At 39.8% G+C, this 11,614-nt stretch overlaps 1 protein-coding gene across 1 annotated transcript in view; it reads left to right on the top strand.

Moving 5' to 3' along the window:
* The first annotated feature begins 5,902 nt into the window (after window positions 1-5,902).
* The window catches only part of LOC117371707 (sodium- and chloride-dependent taurine transporter-like), a 45,751-nt gene continuing 40,039 nt past the window's right edge, over window positions 5,903-11,614 (top strand). Inside the window, exon 1 of the mRNA XM_033967413.2 lies at window positions 5,903-6,161. The gene's annotated coding sequence lies outside the window, so the exon portion shown is untranslated. The remainder of the gene's footprint in view (window positions 6,162-11,614) is intronic.

The raw sequence follows: 11,614 nt of genomic DNA, 5'->3' as shown, positions 1-11,614 counted from the left end.
CGGACAGGACGTCTGCATTGGTTATTTCTATAGACCTCTCTTTCATTCAGTGCTGGGTCATACCCAAGTGTGCACTAACCAAATAAATATAAATGCGCTCTTCGTGTGGAGAGGGAGCCATGTTGACAAAAATAAGGAATAAGAAAAAAAACAAAAAACATCAAATTTACTGCTAATTTCAATGGTTTTAAATGAAGACGCAAGTGCGGAAATGACAAAGTGCCGAAAATTACATTATTTAAAATATGATTAAAGGTGCTGTAACTGATTTTGATTCATGCATATCTTATGCTTTCCAAGCATCTTAATTATACACTATGATGAGCTTATAAATGCATTTCACAAGTTTCAGAAACCAGAGCGGAGTTCTGCCGTCACTGTAAGACTAACAAAAATTTGCATGGTATTGCACACTTCCTGATTATCACAGCATAAATCACTTTACAAGAGATCGACCAATACAGTATGTGTATTTTCACAACATTGACTTACCATTGTCGATCCATAAAAGGTGGTTTGCCTTCTCCGGGTGGGTGGAGCGTCTCTACCTCAAGTGAAGGAGTTCAAGTATCTCGGGGTCTTGTTCACGAGTGAGGGAAGAATGGAGATTGACAGGCGGATCGGTGCAGCATCTGCAGTAATGCAGTCGCTGTATTGGTCTATTGTAAAAAAGGAGCTGAGTCGAAAGGCAAAGCTCTCTATTTACCAGTAAATCTACGTTACTACCCTCACCTATGGTCTATGAGCTCTGGGTAATAACCGAAAGGACAAGATCGCGGATACAAGTGGCCGAAATGGGTTTCTTCTGCAGGGTGGCTGGGTGCTCCCTTAGAGATAGGGGGAGGAGCTCGGTCACACGGGAGGAGCTCGGAGGAGAGCCGCTGCTTCTACACATCGAGAGGAGCCAGCTGAGGTGGCTCGGGCATGTGCTTAGGATGCCTCCTGGACGCCTCCCTAGGGAGGTGCTCTGGGCATGTCCCACTGTGAGGAGACCCCGGAGAACACCCAGGACACGCTGGAGGGACTATGTCTCTCGGCTGGCCTGGGGATGCCTTGGGGTCCCACCGGAGAAGCTGGAGGATGTGTCTGGGGAGGGGAAGTCTGAGAGTCCCTGTTTAGACTGGTGCCCCTACGACCTAGCCTCAGATAAGTGGAAAAAAAATGGATGGATGGATGGATGACTTGCCATGGGACTACAGATGGAATCAGCCTTTAGGACTAAATCTGTAATATTTACATGGGTTCATGTTAATTATTATGCACTGTACCATTTAAATAAACAAAGCTCTATGTGTATTCTTTAGACAGCAGGTAGACCAAAACAAAATATCGAACTCTACACAGAAAGGCCAGAGCAACCTGAGAGTTGAACCCGGAACCTTCTTGCTGTGAGGCATGAGTGCTATTTTGATGTTTTTCATGTGTTTTGACTTTCCAGTTCAGTCGCTTACATTCATCTCAGCTGTACCTGACCTTTGTTATCTCACACTGGGGTTACCATAGGGCACAATCTGCCAACGCAAATATAGTAGTACTGAACTCATGTAATAGTGTCAGGGTTACACGTGAAAGGAACAGGGGTCAAAGCTGCTCAAAACAAACACATTACAATGCACAATATCGACCTGGAAAATTACACTGTTATTCTGGTTGTATTCTTTCGTGAACTTTCAATTAATAATGTATAAACAAAGTGTTTTGACTGAACTGTAACTCAGTGTAACTGAGTTACACGTGACATCTGTGTCTCTCAAAGTAAGAATGTAAGGTATTTTTAAGCACTAAAAAGACTTGAGTTGAACAGATGCAAGATAGATAAGTTAAATACAATACAGTGGAACATGCAAATAAACACAAACCAGTCCCCCCACCAGAAAAGTTACATCATGCACCTATTTGACTAAATCTTGTGAGTCTGCATGTAACTAAAGGTGTATTTTTTTTTAATAATGCACTTTTTTACCTTTTCTTGCGGAAGATCTGCCTCTTACTTGTTTCCATGGAGATGCTATTGCTTTGTCTGGAATGTTCCACAATATCAACCTGGAAAATTACACTGTTATTCTGGTTGTATTCTTTCGTGAACTTTCAATTAATAATGTATAAAGGAGGTGTTTTGACTGAACTGTCTATACTGAGACAAGCAGGTGACATCAGGGGGAGTTACACGTGACATCTGTGTCTCTCAAAGTAAGAATGTAAGGTATTTTTGAGCACTAAAAAGATGAAAAAGAAAACAGATGCAAGATAGATAAGTTAAATACAATACAGTGGAACATGCAAATAAACTCAAACAGATGGCCAGTCCCCCCACCTGAAAAGTTACATCATGCACCTTTAAATTAAAGTAATCAAGACTAATATTTTTGTCAGCTGAAAAATGTGGAGACCCAGAATTATTTGACTAAATCTTGTGAGTCTGCATGTAACTAAAGGTGCATTTTTTTTTAAAATAATGCACTTTTTTACCTTTTCTTGCGGAAGATCTGCCTCTTACTTGTTTCCATGGAGATGCTATTGCTTTGTCTAGAATGTTCCACAGTGCATTACATTATTTTACATTTGTTCCACAGTTGTTTTTATTACTAAATATGTAGCACCTCGTATTCCCAGAGGTCTGTCATCCAATTACTAACCGGGCCCGGCCTTACTTATAGCTTCTGGAATCAGACAAGATCAGGCATTCTCGATGTGGCATGGCCGCTTAATGCCATACCGTGGAACCTTTCAGACAAAGCAATAACATCTCAGTTGAGACAAGCAGATTACCCTGCACCAGAAAGGTTACACAGAGCACCTTTAAAGAAGACATCTGATGCATTATTGTAGCTTTAATTCCCTCTTAAACACACTTTTGTTCACCTTGGGATAAAGATTTCACATTTTAGAACTTAAAACTATGTCTGTATAAGAAAATATAGGCGGTGGATCTCCCTCTGTTCTCAGCAATAGGAATGAACAATTAGAAAGCATTCTTATCCCCCGTGAATACTACGCTAAACACAGCCATTAGTTTGTCCTGAATGCATGGCTCGCAGAATGAGTCTGTTGAAGGTTTATGGGCTTAAAAACTGTGTGAGAGATGTCTGGAGTTTTATTTATGACGAGGCAAAATATAAACGGGGCATTTTTGAGTGTTCATACAAGATGTTGTTGAATTAGTAGATTAATTAAACAAGAGGGAATCAAACAAAAATACAACTCGATGTATGTTTTTGACAGGAATAATAGTATAACTAGTATAATTTTATAATGGAGGAACCAATATCTGCTTTTCTCCATGGAGATATTATTGGTTAGCCTGGGATGTTCCACAGTGGCATTTATCTTTGTCGTGCATTTATACAACTACAGGTGTTTTTTATTGCATTCTGTGAGCAAGGTCCTCTCTCCACAGATCTGACCAGTAACTCGGCCTGTTGGCATCACCTACTTGTCTCCATGAAGATGTATAGAGAAGATAGACACACAGACAGTGAACCTCACCATAAAGGTTACATACATAGACTGTTGAAGGTAACGCCCCTTCCCACCCACACCACTGGTTTATCAAAGAGCCGGTTCTTAGTAACTCCGTCAGTCAAACCATGAGTGCTTCCTATTTGGAACATGGCGGCTAACAGACCAGCTATGTCCATTTTGTCCATTTAAATATATACAGTCTATGGTTATATAGTGCACCTTTAAAAGCATAATAATAATAACAATTTAGCATAATATTTGTTTGTTAAATGACTAAATGTAATGTCTCGTGATGTTTGGTACACTGGTTGGATATGGTTGCGTAGTTTGGTTTAAAACAGACTCGTCATCTTGCCCTGCCCTGAAATAAATAAGTTAATGTTCAGGCTCATTGTGCTTTATTATTTTATGACACTCTTTGACAAACTGACTAGTCCCCAGTGGTGCGCAATACTCAGTTAAATTTACTTCAGTTCTTTTTGAAGATATTGTAGCCTCCTTTTCAGAGTATCTTTTGTACACCATACTTTTACTCCTACACGAGTAATATATTTGACAGTGCAGTAGTACTCTTACTTGAGTAAAAGTTTGACTTACTCTTCCCATTGTGGGTAGGTCAATTGAAACAAAAGGCTTTTATGTTGACAATATGAAATTATTTGAACATTTGTGTTTGTGCATTTTTGTGGTCTGCTTTCCTTGCAATTGACTTCAAACTATGAATCCAAGACAGCTTTAGAAAGGCTTTTTTCATAAATATAAAATTAACCAGAGGCAGAACTTAAAATCGGGTATGTGATTTTGCTCTTTTTTGCTAGTTCTTTAAGCTTGTTATCCAAATATAAGAAATTAAATAGTTTCAAACTAAAGATGGATTAAAGGAGCCAAATGTATCCTTTTTCAAAAAGGCACTTCAAGCATAACTGAACCTGTGTTGTCAGAGCCTTAACCTGCAGATAGAGGAACCCATACATTTTTTTTCTCATTCTCAGTATATGCACAGGCCTCGTGTGAAAGCTCAGAACCTCCAGAATTCACTCACTGAGCTGCAGAAGCTGCACTAGCACTGATCCATGATTGGCTGAATGTGCTGGGGTTTAGATAGTGACCATTCAGGTCAAACCCTTTAGGTTTAAACCATCTGGATTTCATTTTACAACCTGGCAACCCAAATGAGAGACTCATTCTGCTTCCTGGTTGGACTCACCACATTAATTCAATTCAATTCAATTCATTTTATTTTTGTAACGCCCAAAATCACAACAACAGTTGTCTCGAAGGGCGTTCATGTTTTGGTTGATGGGGGAAACCGGAGTACCCGGAGGAAACCCATCCAGACACGGGGAGAAACATGCAAAACAGAAAGGCCTGGGTGACCTGGGGATCGAACCAAACTTTCTTGCTGTGAGGCATGAGTGATGCCACTCAGCCACCGTGCTGCCTAAGATAATAACTTAGCAGTCATGGTCAATGTTTTGTAATTAAGAATAAACCAGCATTACAATTGTTATGAATAAAAACTATATTTAATCTGAGCATGTTTACCTGGGAACACAGATAGGTCAAGTTTATGAAATTTAAAGTCTAAATCTTACCTACAATTGCTTTAAATTAGGGATGTCAGACTAATTTTCACTGAGGGCCCCATGCAGTATGCAGTATGGTTGCCCTCAAAGGCAACCATACTGCCTTATGTAACTGTAAGGCAGTATAAATATAACTAAATGTAATCAAATGTAAAATAAATATAACATATTCTGCTGTGATTGTAGTTTGCCTTTTAATTCTTGGAAAATGTGTTATTTTTCTTGAAGGCAAACTTTTGCATACTTAGCTCCATGTTTGGTGGCAAAATGCCAATGCATCATTATTTGTAAAGATTTCTCAATTCCTTTTATTGGGAAAATGTCATTAGTTTATGGTCAATGCAGGCATTAAAGTAGCATAGACTTATTTTAAAATGACAGCCATACCTTTTAAGTTACCTTCTCACAGGCCACATTTGGCCCACGGGCCTTGAGTTTGACACATGTGCTTTAAATAGAAAGTTACACACTGTAGCTTTAAGTTGCATTATTCATTATAACTGTGTTATTGTTCTGCTAAAGTTAATAATAACCTTCCACTAGAAAAGTTAAACGGTGCATTTAATATATATATAAAAACACAGAGGGTTTGTCTCAATTCAGAATACACAATAGCCTCTTCTCAAATCTAGATACAGTTATACAATTTCTGTTTTTATTTCATGTTATTTTTAATTTATTTATTTGTGTTCCAGACAGCGCAGATTGTCTATTCCTTTTTGCAGCGTACTCGACACCATTTCATATCGTCTGTTTGGTCCGTGAACGCCTCCTCGCCTCTATACTGCTCTCCTGTTGCTTTGAGGGAGGAGAGGAGAGAGGAGGAGAGGAGAGAAGCGAGAGGGGAGGGGGCCGGGCAGAGCAGAGCGGCAGAGAGGCAGCCCGGTGATTTTCCACTGCCGCTGATGCCTCTCCTCAAAGCCCCCGTCTCGATACAAAGGTCAAAACGAGCCGAGCTTATAATAGGAGAGCGACGCGTGCGGATCTCACAGTCTGTCGCGCGGAGACAGTACGGACACGAGCACGAAGAATCGATGAAAAAAACACAAACAAGGGACTTCACTTTTTAAGGACGATAAAAGGACAAAATCAACAGACATCGCATCAACTCAGGTAAAACGCACGCTTTTACGCACATTTTGGGATAAGTCCGGGGAATAGTTTCAATGTGACAGAGATGTTTTAATTTATGTTGCTTTGCTGTTTCTTATAACAAAGCAAGTTATACTGTACTAAGTGGAATATTTTACGATTTCCTCATATCTACTGTCATTTATTTGTAATTATACTCAGTTATCTGTCTTTGCGTCTTTTGTGCGCTAGGGACATCACTACCTGTCTCTTCCTCATTCAGTGCGCACCAGTCGCTCGTTAAATCACCTCTACATCTACGTTTCATTAGGTATTCATTTGGGATCTTTAAAACACATTTGGACAAGTTTTTTCTAACCAAGAACAGCGCGTGCTTCAGGGTTGCCGTGCGTAAACGTTGTCCTATGGCTTCTAGCGTGGCGCGTTTCCAGGGCTCCGTTATATCGCGCTCGTATGAGAAATAAGGGAAATGTTGGGCGGAGTGGCGATGATGCTGGAGACGACGCACGTTGCCAGTGTAGCCTGCCCGCACCACCTTGACGTTAACAGAGAAAGCCAAAAAACGGTTTTTACGCGTAGCCAACCATATACTATTTTGAAATCAACACTCATCACTCGTTCTCGTTTCATTTCATCAAATTTAGCCCCGTAAAATAGTAGTTAATATTGTTGCAGTTTTGCGTTGGCTGGATTTGACCATGGAAGGTTTTCTTTTGTTGCTGGAGTGCGCACATTTTTAGTAGGTTGTGCAAAAAATGTAACAGTGATGCAAATTATAGGCTATTGTTCTGTATCGTATTTGAGGTGTTGCCTAGAGATTGTAAAAATGATAGTGAAAATGTTTTAAATGGCTTCTCAAAACGTGTGCCTTTGAAACAGATTAGTCAGATTAGCGAGGAAGTAAAGAAGTTATAATATCATCAATGCAATTTATTGATTCTTTAGCCTATGTGCAATGTATTGGCTCAATTTGCTGTTAGGGTCTGGTTTGGTTGGATGCGAGACGGCTGGGAATACGAGGTGCCACGGTGAGGCGCCAGTGGCAGAAACTGGCGTTGTGTCCTTAGGCAAAACACTTCACTCACATTGTCTAGTGTGAAAGTGGTGTGTGAGTGTTGGTGGGAGTTTGAAGGGCGGATGGTGCAGTTTGGCCCCCTTTCTTCCCTCAGTCTGCCTCAGGTCAGCTGTGGTTACAGTAGTAGCAGTTTACCACACTGTTACATGTCTTTAACTGTCCAAATAGTGCTGTATAAATCCATTGAATTATTATTATTATTATTATTACAACACCAGTCTTCACAAAATTGTTGATCTAGCCAACAGAAAGTTAGAAAATCAAACAGAAAATCAATCATTGGCTGTGATGAATTTACGCAAGCACAATGAAAATACAGACAGTTATTACTTGCATGGTTCCTTGTTTATCAATTTGGTTTCACATCCTAAAATTGGACATGTTTTGCACCTAGGATCTGCAGACAATACTGAAAGAACAAAGTCGCTAGATTTGCTTGAATAAATATGTAAAGCGGCTGCATGCAATAAAATTATGTTTAGGCTTGAAGCTTTTATACATGTTCTTTTTACGACACATGCGATAATCTACTTTGTGCAGCTTTTTTGTTCAACTTCCTCAATAGGCGTATAAAGTATATGTTGTACATTTAAAAATAAAAAAATGGTTTACATACTGTTTTTATCTGTGACCTGTGTTTTGGTCTCTGAAGTCTTGTTGTTTTCTGAAAGATACAGGTATTTTATTGTCTCACATTGTCTCTAACTGATGCACTGTTTGCAAAATGGTGCTGCGCTAACACATTGAAATGCTATAGATGGACAGTCATGCTTTCAAATAAACTGTGAAGTCACATAAAGAGTTAGCTGTGGTTAAACTATGGTGGCTTTTGTGAATGAGGCCCGTGGGAAGAATTATCTGGATTTTATTAAAAGGCATTCACACTGGCTGATGGTCAAGAGTCCAGTGATGTAGCCGGCGCCCCACTGTGGAGGGAAGATTGAGTTACATGGAAAGTTTAGACACGATGACAGTGTTGCATTGTGTAATAGGGCTTGGCTTTTTCAAACTCAAATAAAATAGGAATGTGACGTGACATTCTGAATTCTGAGTTTGGTTAGACCTTGGATAAAAAAGATTCGATTTAAGGAACAGTAAGAGGACTAAAGGGGAGGAAAGAGTAGGGGCGGGGTCTGGAGGACTAAACGTGGGAAGATGGGTGAGGTCTGGAGGACTAAAGGGGAGAGGAGGGAGGGGGTTTGTAGGACTAAAGGGGAAAAGAGGGATGGGTTTGAAGGACTAAAGGGGAGATGAGGGGCGAGGTCTGAAGGACTAAAGGGAAAAGGAGGATTGGGGTCTGAAGGACTAAAGGGGAGATGAGGGGTGGGGTCTGGAGGACTAAAGGGGAGACGGGGGGTGGTTCTGGAGGACTAAAGGGGAGATGAGGAGTGGGTCTGGAGGACTAAAGGGAAAAGGAGGATTGGGGTCTGAAGGACTACAGGGGAGATGAGGGACTAAGATGAAGGAGATGAAGGACTAAACGGGAGATGAGGAGTGGGTCTGGAGGACTAAAGGGAAAGGAGGGCGGGGTCTGAAGGACTAAAGGTGAGATGAGGGGTGGGGTCTGGAGGACTAAAGGGGGATGAAAACATTTAACACTTAAAACTGCTAAATATATTAATAACTTGACTGTTTATTAACTTTCATAAAGAGAAGTTGAATATAATTATGGGTATTGTCATTAATTCTCACATAGCTGACTGACTACCAGCAAACTTTAAAAACTTTTAGTATTGTTTATTATTAATTATTTTAAAATAAACAACTTAGCTATCATGTCCAGTGTTTTTGTAATTAAGAGGGGAGAGAGATCTGGCTTTTACTCTGGATCAGACCTGGACGACTGAGGGATTACACAGACAATTAAAGAGGGGGTATTATGCAATTTTTTAAAGCTTTCTAACATGTTATATTGTTGCTCATCAAAAAACATCCCTGAAGAGGTTTTAGATGCCATCTATGCATGTTTGAGTATTTTAATCTCTCCCAAGCCCTGTTCAAACCCCCCTTACGTTTAGGTGTAAGATTCTGTTCAATGCTCAGTCCACAAGCCTACGTCACCCCTGCTCCCACACGACAATTCTCTATAAATCCTCCAATCCTCCAGACCCCGCCTCTCCTCCCCCCTCCATCTTCCCTTTAGTCCTCTACTGTTTCTCAAATCGAATCACTCTTGTCCAACGTCTAATACCCAAAATCAGAATTCAGAATGTCACATCACATTCCTATTTTATTTGAGGTTTAAAAAAGCCAAGCCCTATTACACAATGCAACACTGGCATCATGTCTATAAGCATAATATAAAACTATAAACAGCAACTTGACAAACCTGATGCCATGTACAGTAGTTTCATTAGTGAGATATACTAATGTACCCAGAGCAAAGTGAAACTTATAAAACATGATAATATCTTGGTTTTGACGAATATAGCATTTTCACACCCTAGCAAGAAAAGGTAACATAGTGATCTAAAAATATTATGTGTTAGCAGTTAATACCCCATAAAAAGTAAAATACCGCCTCTACAAGAAGAAATCAGAAGGTAAATTAAGAAGTATGACTACTAAGCTAATGAGATTTTGCCAACGAGAGGAATTGAGACATATTTACAAATGATCTCAAAATGTCCAGAAAGAGAAAAATTGATGCAGAGCAGATGGAAGGCAGTTTCAAGAAAGATGGGAAGGCAAATACAGTTTGCTCTTCAAGGAGAAAAACCTGTTTTTTGTGTTATGAGGCAGTTTCGGTTGTCAGCACAATCTACGTTGACATTTTGGCGTCAAACACGGCGCAAAAGTTAGCCTTCAAGAACAACCAGTTGTCAAAATTTTAAAAGACAAACTGCGATCACAGCAGAATATGTTCACAAAAGCCACAACCAAAAACAAGGCAGCAGTCAAACTAACTTTATTGTGGCTCAGTCTTTGTTTTGTCTTTGGCTGCACTTTTGCATATGTAATCTTTGTAACTTGAATAATAAATACAGAAAAAGTTATTTAACAATTTAAAAAGTAGTTACATTTATTTTCCATTAGATTTGATTAGATAAAGTTACATGTTTCCCTTTGAGAGCATCCATTTTGCCGATGTGGCCCTCAGTGAAAATGAGCTCCTGCTTTAATGGATATATTGTACATGGTGTGCCCACACGTGACATAGGGCCAAGTGTTATTTCATAAACATAGATACTGATAAGCCATAGTAAAACAGTAGATAACTATGTAAACTTCCATGACCTAGTTTTACCTTTCAGAAAAATAGGCCTGAGTTTGAGATATGTCAGTGATTTCAGCGAAAAAAAAAAAAAAAAAAATCTAATGCAAACTGGGTTGTCCCCGAGCCGTGTGCTGGTTATGTCTCAAAATAAAATTAAAATGCAAAAATATAATGAGCCTTGAAGGTTGAAGTAGCACTAATAGCTGCAATTAATGAAATAATACAATAGTGGGGCGGGGCCTGGAGGACTAAAGAGGAGAGTGAGGTTGGAGGAGGGGCGGGGTCTGGTGGAATAAAGGGAAGAGTGAAGGGGAGTGGGATCTGGAGAACTAAAGGGGAGAGGAGGAGCAGGACTAAAGGGGAGGGTGAAGGGATGCAGGATCTGAAGAACTAAGGGGAGATCTGGAGAACTAAGGGGGAGAGAAGGGCGGGGTCTGGAGGACTAAAACAGAAAGGGGGGTGTTCTCTGGACCGACGAGGACTTGCACTTCAAACTCGCTGTATGTGACATGGCATGTGATGTCCAAGTTGTCCAAAACACTTAAAAAAAAAAGATCACTCATTAGTTTTGAGCAACATCTTTTTTAAAATACTAATGCAAATTGGGTTTCCCCCTAGCTGCGTACTGGTTATATCGCTAATTAAAAGTCAGATACAAAAATATAGTTAGCAAAGATGGTGGTTAAAAGTAGCACCAATATTAGCAATGAATGAAATAGTAACTGTAGTTTTAGTAGTAATCGTAGTAATATGTGTACAGTTGTTTGCAGATATTTATTTGAATGAATTTGGAGTATTACATATGTGTACAATCAATCAATCAATCAGAACAGATATTGAGCTCTTGAGGTCAAAATAAGACAGCTGTGTACTGTCTCCATCAAATTTATTGCCCAGAAGTAATCAGGAAGGGCAATGTTAGCATCCTAGTTGTTATTAGTATTACTCGGTTACTCGGGTCTCTGAAAGTTGTGAAAAGCGCTTATAATGTGGATGCTCTGTATGCACAAGGTAAGTGGGGAATAATAACTATAGACCACTGTAAACAGTTTAAAGTGAACTATTTCTGTTTTTCTTCTTTTAAGACCGTACAAATCAGGTGCAGCGCCTTTAAGTGCAAGAAAGGGCCATATGAGGGAATGAGGTTAAGGAATCCACTGTGCTTTGGGGAGGAGACCAGTG

This window comes from Periophthalmus magnuspinnatus, chromosome 5, assembly GCF_009829125.3.
Source record: "Periophthalmus magnuspinnatus isolate fPerMag1 chromosome 5, fPerMag1.2.pri, whole genome shotgun sequence".
Classification (NCBI taxonomy): domain Eukaryota; kingdom Metazoa; phylum Chordata; class Actinopteri; order Gobiiformes; family Gobiidae; genus Periophthalmus; species Periophthalmus magnuspinnatus.
The sequence above is the reverse complement of the archived record's forward strand: the minus strand, read 5'-3'. Positions and strand labels throughout refer to the sequence as shown.